General features: G+C 42.8%; 1 long non-coding RNA gene across 1 annotated transcript; it reads left to right on the top strand.

Annotated features, from left to right (window-relative positions):
• The first annotated feature begins 606 nt into the window (after window positions 1-606).
• LOC145660265 (uncharacterized) lies at window positions 607-7,045 on the top strand. The gene is made up of 3 exons (XR_014126508.1): window positions 607-625; window positions 6,261-6,359; window positions 6,490-7,045. It is a non-coding gene; the product is annotated as an uncharacterized LOC145660265 (long non-coding RNA).
• Window positions 7,046-8,603: the final 1,558 nt, after the last annotated feature.

Raw genomic sequence — 8,603 nt, 5'->3', positions numbered from 1 at the left:
AACATCTATTGGGAAATCTCTTAGTGATTTCCAGTACCATCATCAGTTGGCTGGTACCATCAGTACCATCAGGTGACTGGACCTGGAGCAATTAAGTATGCCATATATAATAGTTAAGTATGTCATATATAATAATAATGGAGTATGTGATATACAATAATAATTAAGTATGTCATATATAATAATAATAACGGAGTATGTCATTTATAATAATAATGGAGTATGTCATATGTAATAACAGCCATTTTACATGTACATGTGCAGCCATGTTTAATAGTGAAGGCCTTTATCCTGTGTGTTTCTGCAGGCTGCATGTTGGTAGGGAATCTGAGGACAGACGTCATCACTGCATACACAGGAGACTCAGTACTGCTGCCCTGCTCCTGTACTGACCCACACGCCAAACCTGAGAGTTTCACCTGGAGGAAACGCAACACAAACAGAAACACATGGGACGTGATCACCAGTGAGAGTGAACAGTACAGAAACAGAGTTCAGATGGGTGCTGTTCACTCTCCAGGAAATCTCTCTCTACTCATATCACACCTGACTGAAGAGGATGAGGGAGTCTACAGGTGTTATCCTAACCAGTGGAACTATAAAGCCATCAGACTCACCATTAAAGGTAAAACACTGTATTTGATCCAAATCCAACTGCAAATGATAAATCCAGCTTTAAGGTTTTCTTAGGTATCCACACTAGCAAAGTCTTGGTTGTCTGAGTTACTTGTAGACTTTCTGCTGTCATATTTGTTGTTGTGCTGTCATCTGTGCACATTACCAGTAACCTTTAGTTCAGTGATGGTCAAATACTCTTTTAAACAATGTCACAAGTAGTGTTAGCTGTTTTCTGAATGACTACCTTCCCCAAAATTACACAACATCAAGAGCAGCCATAATCACCTGATTTTGCTCAACCCATGTGAAAAAATTAAATCTTAAATCTTAAGTCTTCATACATGATGGGAATGTAATTAGAATAGGAATCTAACTGGATCATTTCTGTTACTCAGACCTTTGCCTGTACAGACAACACCAGACCCCTCACTAGACACACAGACAAACTCAGTGAGATCAGGTGGAAAACTGAACAAACATCAGCACTTCAAGAATCTGTAGCATTTGTTGTATGTGCCACTTGATTGCTGTAACAGCTGGAGTGCTGCAGGGCGCGGAGCAGGACGCACAGACTCCCTCGACTTTGACAGACATTTATTGATACTTAACGCTTACGACGACGGCACTCACACAACATAAACGGATAACACGAATACACGTAACACTGCAGGAACACTAACGACGGCAACACAAACATATACGTTTAACATGAATACACGTAGGACTAGCAACACAAACAATGACCAACACTAATGCACACACCAACAGGGGTTTAACTACACACAGACACACACAACATTAAACCAGGGGCAGGTGTGTGCCATCATGGGGGCGTGATTACAGAACAAAAAGTGACTTCAACTGCAGGCGGTGGGCCGTACCATGTGACCAGTGGTGTGGGGAGCGTTCCGTGACAATTGCTGACTTAATATAAAGAATTCTAGTGAAGGCTTCCACACTGATGCGCTATCACAGAGTTACATATATTGTGTCTGACCTTTATTTAACTGTTAGTTTTGTGGCATTACTTAAGACATTCACAATCATATAAACATCAAAATGGAACACTTTATTTCAGGACCAGGGCAAATGCATCACTTTCAGTACAAAGTAATTTACAACAGAGTCATATGGGAGTTTCATTTCAGCTTCATCACCCAGTTTCAAGAACAGGAAGGTACTACATGGTTTGAGGTGCTCACATCTGTTCAGATTTACTAGTTGCCTCACTTGGTAAGTGACATCTAATCATTATTATCACATACTGAAGGGCTTCTATTGGTGTGTTTCTGTAGGCTGTATACTGGAACATCACAGGATCTCCGAAATCACTGCATACACAGGAGACTCAGTACTGCTGCCTTGTTCCTGCACTGACCTTCACACCGAACCTGAGAATTTCACCTGGAGGAAACGCAACACAAACAGAAACTCATGGGATGTGATCTCCAGTGAGAGTTCAGCTGGGTATTGCTCACTCTCCAGGAAATCTCTCTCTACTCATATCACACCTGACTGAAGAGGATGAGGGAGACTACAGGTGTTATATTAAAGACAATGAATACACATACACAAGACTTTATATTTCAGGTAAAACATTATTAGCAACCACATTCCTAATATCAATGAAAACCTCATAAGTCGATTTAGTCTCTCCACCATGAACTTACTTTTTAAACATACAAATAAATGTAATATAAATACATTCAGCACACACTTTATTAGACACACATACATCAGATATTACTAAAATTCAAAAACAGGACATTTAAAAGTAGAGAAACACCATTACATATTTATGTATCTAACATGTGGACCACATTATCCTCAGATATTAGTCACCAGACATCCTCTGTCACCAGTTTAGAAGAGTTAAACACAACTAACATACATTTCACCTGCCCTCACTGAACACTTTCAGTACCTCTAATAAGTGAATGTGTAGGTATAATTACAGGCTGTGTCCACCTGGTGTCTTACACAGTTTGTGTGTTACCCTGCACCCAGGACATCACTGGTCAGTTTCTGACCACAGATGTCCCAGTATATGTGAATGGTTCAGTATTCTCCACACGTCAATCCCACTACAGTGCTGGAGGCTTGGTAGTGGGTGTTGTACTGGTATGAGTGGTTCAGGTACAGCAGTGTTACTGGATTCAGTGCTACTGGTAGGCTGAGAGTGTTCTGACAGTGAAAGATATCCAGCCAGCAGTGTTTCAGTGGTCAGACACTGATCATGACTGGAGTTGGAGGATGGTTAACACTAACTGTGTAATAGACCAGATGGGCTAGAACCACTGACTCTACAAATACAAGATTTTTCTCAACCATTCATATTTATCAAATGTGATGGAGCATAAACTGTTGCATAAAGAGAGAGAGAAGGAGGGAAGCAGAGAGAGAGAGAAGGAGGGAAGCAGAGAGGGAGAGAGAGAACGAAAAAAAAAAGAAGAGCAGAGAGAATAGTCTCCTCTCACAGCTGGTGCTGACACTGAGTTCATTAACACACACTAACACTAACACATCAGGACCAGTCTGAAGTACAAACAATCAGACCAAACCAAATTATTACACTTCACAAACTAAACTACATCACCCACTGGAACACAAACACAAGCACAAAGCAAAATGCAACGTTATCTGGCCCTAAAACGTCAGTACACTGTAGCAGACGACATGTACACAGTGGCTGACATTAAACACAGAACCACTTTGACAAAGTCCAGACTCAGAGAACACAGCCTGGCCGTCCAGACCAGCCGATATAAATGTCATGGCTGCCCAGAGAACAGAGACTCTGTCAGCAATGTAAATATGACACTGTAGAGACAGAGCTGCACTTCCTCACTGAATGTGAAAAATTCATCCAAATATGGCAAATTTATTTTACAAAATCTGAGACGGTCCACCCCAACTTTAAGTGTCTGTCTAACACTGAAACTGCCCATCCTACTGGGCGAAAAGAAGGAAAGCAGCGCTTTAGCTGGGCGATACATATCTGCCTGCCATAAGATGAGGGACAGTGATTAACCCACCCAAACACACACACACACACACACACACACACACACACACACACACACACACACACACACACACACACAAACTATATTACCCAGTTTATAAAAGTTACCTAACTATTTATTATTATTAACTATTTATTATTATTAACTATTTATTATTTTCCATCCTTATTATTTATTTCTCTTTCTTTACACTTCTTCCCTTTTACTTCTTATAATTATTATTATTTCAGACCAATTGCAGTTTCTCTTCAAGTTCTTTATCATAACAGAATTCTTAATTTCCATAATTGCAAAGGTTGTAATGTTGTGTAATGTTCATGTTATAATACTGCTTTGGCAATACTAGAATACTATAGTGGTATATGGTCACGCCAGTAAAGCTTACTGAACTGAAATGCACTGAGAGAGAGAGAGAGAGAGAGAGAGAGAGAGAGAGAGAGAGAGAGAGAGAGAGAGAGAGAGAGCGCTAACCCTGCAGATTCAGACGTCTCCAAATGGTTATAAGACATTCAGTCGATCAACTACCAATGGCTGTAGCACGCATTGGTTTAACGAGTGTGGGGCAGGATGCAAGCATGAGTTAGCCTGGTGTGATGTGTTTTTTTTGTTTGTTTTTTTTTTTAATGAAAATGAAAGCACACATGAACATACTGTGCTAATGTTGCATACACAATGTCATACAAGCGATTCAGGCAAAATAACTGACATAGTCGTTGTACAGGATTGGGCTTTATAGGGTAAATAATGAGGGTGAGACTAGACCTAGGCGACGGGGGTAAGTGAAAGGGGAAACACAGGACCCCTGTGTGAGGGTATGAACAACACAAAGCATGTGGAGGAACAAAAACAAACAAAGGAGCACATGGGGAGGAGGATGGTGGTGAGGGGTGTTACAGTAGCACCCACACCCCCCTTAACACGGGGCTCCTGTGTGATGGTGGTGAGAGGTGTTACAGTAGCACCCACACCCCCCTTAACACGGGGCTCCTGTGTGATGGTGGTGAGGGGTGTTACAGTAGCACCCACACCCCCCTTAACACGGGGCTCCTGTGTGATGGTGGTGAGGGGTGTTACAGTAGCATCCACACCCCCCTTAACACGGGGCTCCTGTGTGATGGTGGTGAGGGGTGTTACAGTAGCATCCACACCCTCCTTAACACGGGGCTCCTGTGTGATGGTGGTGAGGGGTGTTACAGTAGCACCCACACCCTCCTTAACACGGTGCTCCTGTGTGATGGTGGTGAGAGGTGTTACAGTAGCATCCACACACCCCTTAACACGGGGCTCCTGTGTGATGGTGGTGAGGGGTGTTACAGTAGCACCCACACCCTCCTTAACACGGGGCTCCTGTGTGATGGTGGTGAGAGGTGTTACAGTAGCACCCACACCCCCCTTAACATGGGGCTCCTGTGTGATGGTGGTGAGGGGTGTTACAGTAGCACCCACACCCCCCTTAACACGGGGCTCCTGTGTGATGGTGGTGAGGGGTGTTACAGTAGCACCCATACCCCCCTTAACACGGGGCTCCTGTGTGATGGTGGTGAGGGGTGTTACAGTAGCACCCACACCCCCCTTAACACGGGGCTCCTGTGTGATGGTGGTGAGGGGTGTTACAGTAGCACCCACACCCTCCTTAACACGGGGCTCCTGACGTGCATAACAGTTGACAAGGGAGCCCGAGCCCGGCGTCACACAGCAGGGTCTGGAGAACCTGGACAAGGACAGGTGGGAAAGGAGGAAAAAAAAAAAGGGGCAAGTCCATCGGGTGAGGGGTGGAAACAGGACTTTGTACCACAACCAGAGACCTGACAGCAGGCTGGACAGGAGACGACTGGGTTCCAGCTTGGGCAGTGGGATGGACGGGAGCCCGGCTGAGAGTAGGAGCACGGGATACGGGATAACAGGAACCGAACCACAGCTGGGATTGGGACAGTTACAAAGATATGAATGGGAACAGACAAAGGCAGACACTGGGACTGGTAGGGTAACAATGAAAAGTCGTGTCAGTCTCTCAGAGAGCGAGAGAGAGAGACAGAGAGAGACTCCCCGGGACAGCTATTCTGCTCAGGTGAAGACTAATCCACTCCATGAGGACTTGACCCAGCAGTCCCTGTTTCATTCACTCACAGAAAATGACTGAAGGACACACTGCAGCTACAGAACCTGTAACCTCACACTTAGCCATCCTATTAACCACCAGTAACACAGTGAACCGAAGACTTTTGCTTTTACAAACTGTACATACATCAGTTTTGTAGTACAAAATATAAATGTAAACATGTAAAACGCATGAAAGCACAGAACCTTCAGTACTTTCAACTCATCATATTTTCTATTCTTGCAGAGGCCCCACTTTCATTCTGTTCATCAACTACCACTGAATTTAAGATGCATTTGTTTAATAATATTCTCCCATCAACTCCATAAAATGATTCCCCACTATATACTACTACTACGAATACTACTACTATTAATAATAATAGTAGTAAACGACATTTAGTTTAACATTTAGTTTAAGAGGGAGTGTTTGGAAGAGTAAACAGTTCACAGCTGTGCTAAATAAATGTATTCTGCTGCTGTGTAAGACTGGGGTCAGTGTTTGTTGTGTTGTTACAGTCTCTCCTCAGACTCTGCCCTACATCCCCTTTGCTTTGGTCACTGTGATCTTCCTCCACATTATCGTGGCTGTGGTTTATTACACCAAAAGAAATAAAGGTAAAAATTTCATTAGCAAGCTGTTATAATCAGATTGTTTTCTCATTGTGTCCATTAACATCCATTTTACCATGTGCAGAGTCAGATCCTGAATGAACTGAGTTGTTCTTGTTCATGTGACCTGCTTCAGTGTCAGAAATGAGCAGAGTTCACTATAACACTGCTGGTGGAGATGGAACAGCTAGTCTGTAGTAGAGAAGAAAACCAAGAGAAATCAACAGACCAGCTACAGACCTACACACCTGTTTAACAGACCTGCCGCACACATCTGATCAGCGTTAAGTGGAAATGAAATCTGCGTTGTGGTTCGGTCCGGTAGAGAGGAACCGGTGCTAATTACTTGCTAATTGCTAATTAGATACTAGCATAAAGTAGGACTTGTAGGGGCAGGACAATCTAGAACTAAATTCTGACTCCAACAAGCATCATTTTTGCTTGTCTGTAAAAAATGTATTGCGTCTGTAAAAAATGTATTGCGTTTTATTATTACATTATCATATTTTTCCCAAAGAATATTTTTTTCTGCATTTTATGTGTGTATTTCTATTGAAGGATTTTTTGATATTTGAATTTTAAATAGCAGCATATTTTTTTTCTGTTCTTAATCATGCCTTTTAAAGTCAAATGCCAAACTGTTGGCTGTACGCATCACTTCCACTGTGTATCTATTGTTGTTTCATAAATAAAGAGCCAAAGCAGGACAGAGAGTTGTGGTTTCTGTTTACACCCACTGATAACCACACACATCATGAAGATGTGTGTGGTGCAGTTTGACAGCAGAATGTGTGTAGAGTGCAGTTCACTGACAGCAGTTGGATATGCCACTATCTGTTGGACATCACTATCTGTGATGTGTCTATCTGGGGGGGAATTGGCGCACGCACGCACGCACACACACACACACACACACACATAAAAACATATGCACCCACGCCCATGCACATTCATACAAACAAACAAACACATACACACACACATGGCACCATGACAGCATGGTTTCTGTCACATTCACTCCAGTGACTCCAGTTTAAAGACAGTTTTCTTAATTACTCATATTTTTTTTTTCTTTTGTCACTGTGGCCAAAGCAATGAGTTTACAAATGTGAAAATTCCCAGCATGCATCTCTGTCACCTCCCATATGTTTTGCCACAGCAATTGGCCAACAGCTCTGAACATGTTATACTAAAGGCTGTCCTTATTCAGTCCTTTTACTGATATCTACATCTCAAGGTGCAAACTTCATGATTAAACCCCCATGTCATCTCTTGGAAAGATTTAATCAAAAACATACTGAATGAGTGATGGAAATTTAAAAAAAAAATGTTTTTCTCTATACATCTGCCCCAATCAAAAAGTCATTTTCACAGAATATAACACAAAGAAGTAGTTATTAGACATGCTGAGACTGTACAGTGTAGTAGAGTTTGTGGAGAAGCATCATCCATCTCGGTTCTCCAAGTCAGTTTCTCCCACAGGATGGCAGTGCTGTCCTGGAGTGATAAAAGCAACATGAGTCAGAGGGAAACACCTGATAGCCAGAGTCCAGTCAGTGGGAGGAAGTGGACTGCAGTGTTTACACAGGTATGGTGGACACTCCCCCATCCTCAGTCAGGGGTGATATGAGTAGAGAGAGATTTCCTGGAGAATCTTTAAGATGCAGAACTTTGCCTGTGTAACCCTGAGTCTGGTCAGTGGGGTAGATTTCTTTCTTTCTGAAGGTCCATTTAAGAGTGTGTGGTATGTGATGTTCAGTCCAGGAGCAGGTCAGTAGAACAGACCCTCCCACATGACCCTTTTGGTTCCCCCAGTTAATATGCAGTCTGTGAAAAACACCTGATGGAAACAGTTCAAAATTCCCAGGATGAGGGCCTCTGCCATCCTTTTTGAGTATCAAACAGGCCTTGAACCCCATAGTAACCCACAGATATTCCCACATCATCAGTGAGAATGTTGTCATTGTTAGTTAAGTGGTTCAGTTCAATGTTATAGAGACAACATGTGGAAGCCTATTATGAACCCCAGGAACAACCATCAGCTCCGCACAGCCACGCCCACTTGCACACCCCCCCAATCTGACTCACCGGATTTCTAGCGCACGCCTGATTCCTATTTAACTGTTCCTTTGTTTTTACCCTAATGGCCAAAATGTGTATTCTGTTCTTCAGTCTCCTCTACTTCAACTTAGGAACATGGAACGCAAACTTATGTAGGCCTATTCTTGGTTTAAACATAATTCATTTCCC

The sequence above is a fragment of the Electrophorus electricus genome, chromosome 2, assembly GCF_041902795.1.
Source record: "Electrophorus electricus isolate QZ-2024a chromosome 2, ASM4190279v1, whole genome shotgun sequence".
NCBI lineage: Eukaryota > Metazoa > Chordata > Actinopteri > Gymnotiformes > Gymnotidae > Electrophorus > Electrophorus electricus.
This window is presented reverse-complemented; position numbering and strand designations above follow the sequence as displayed.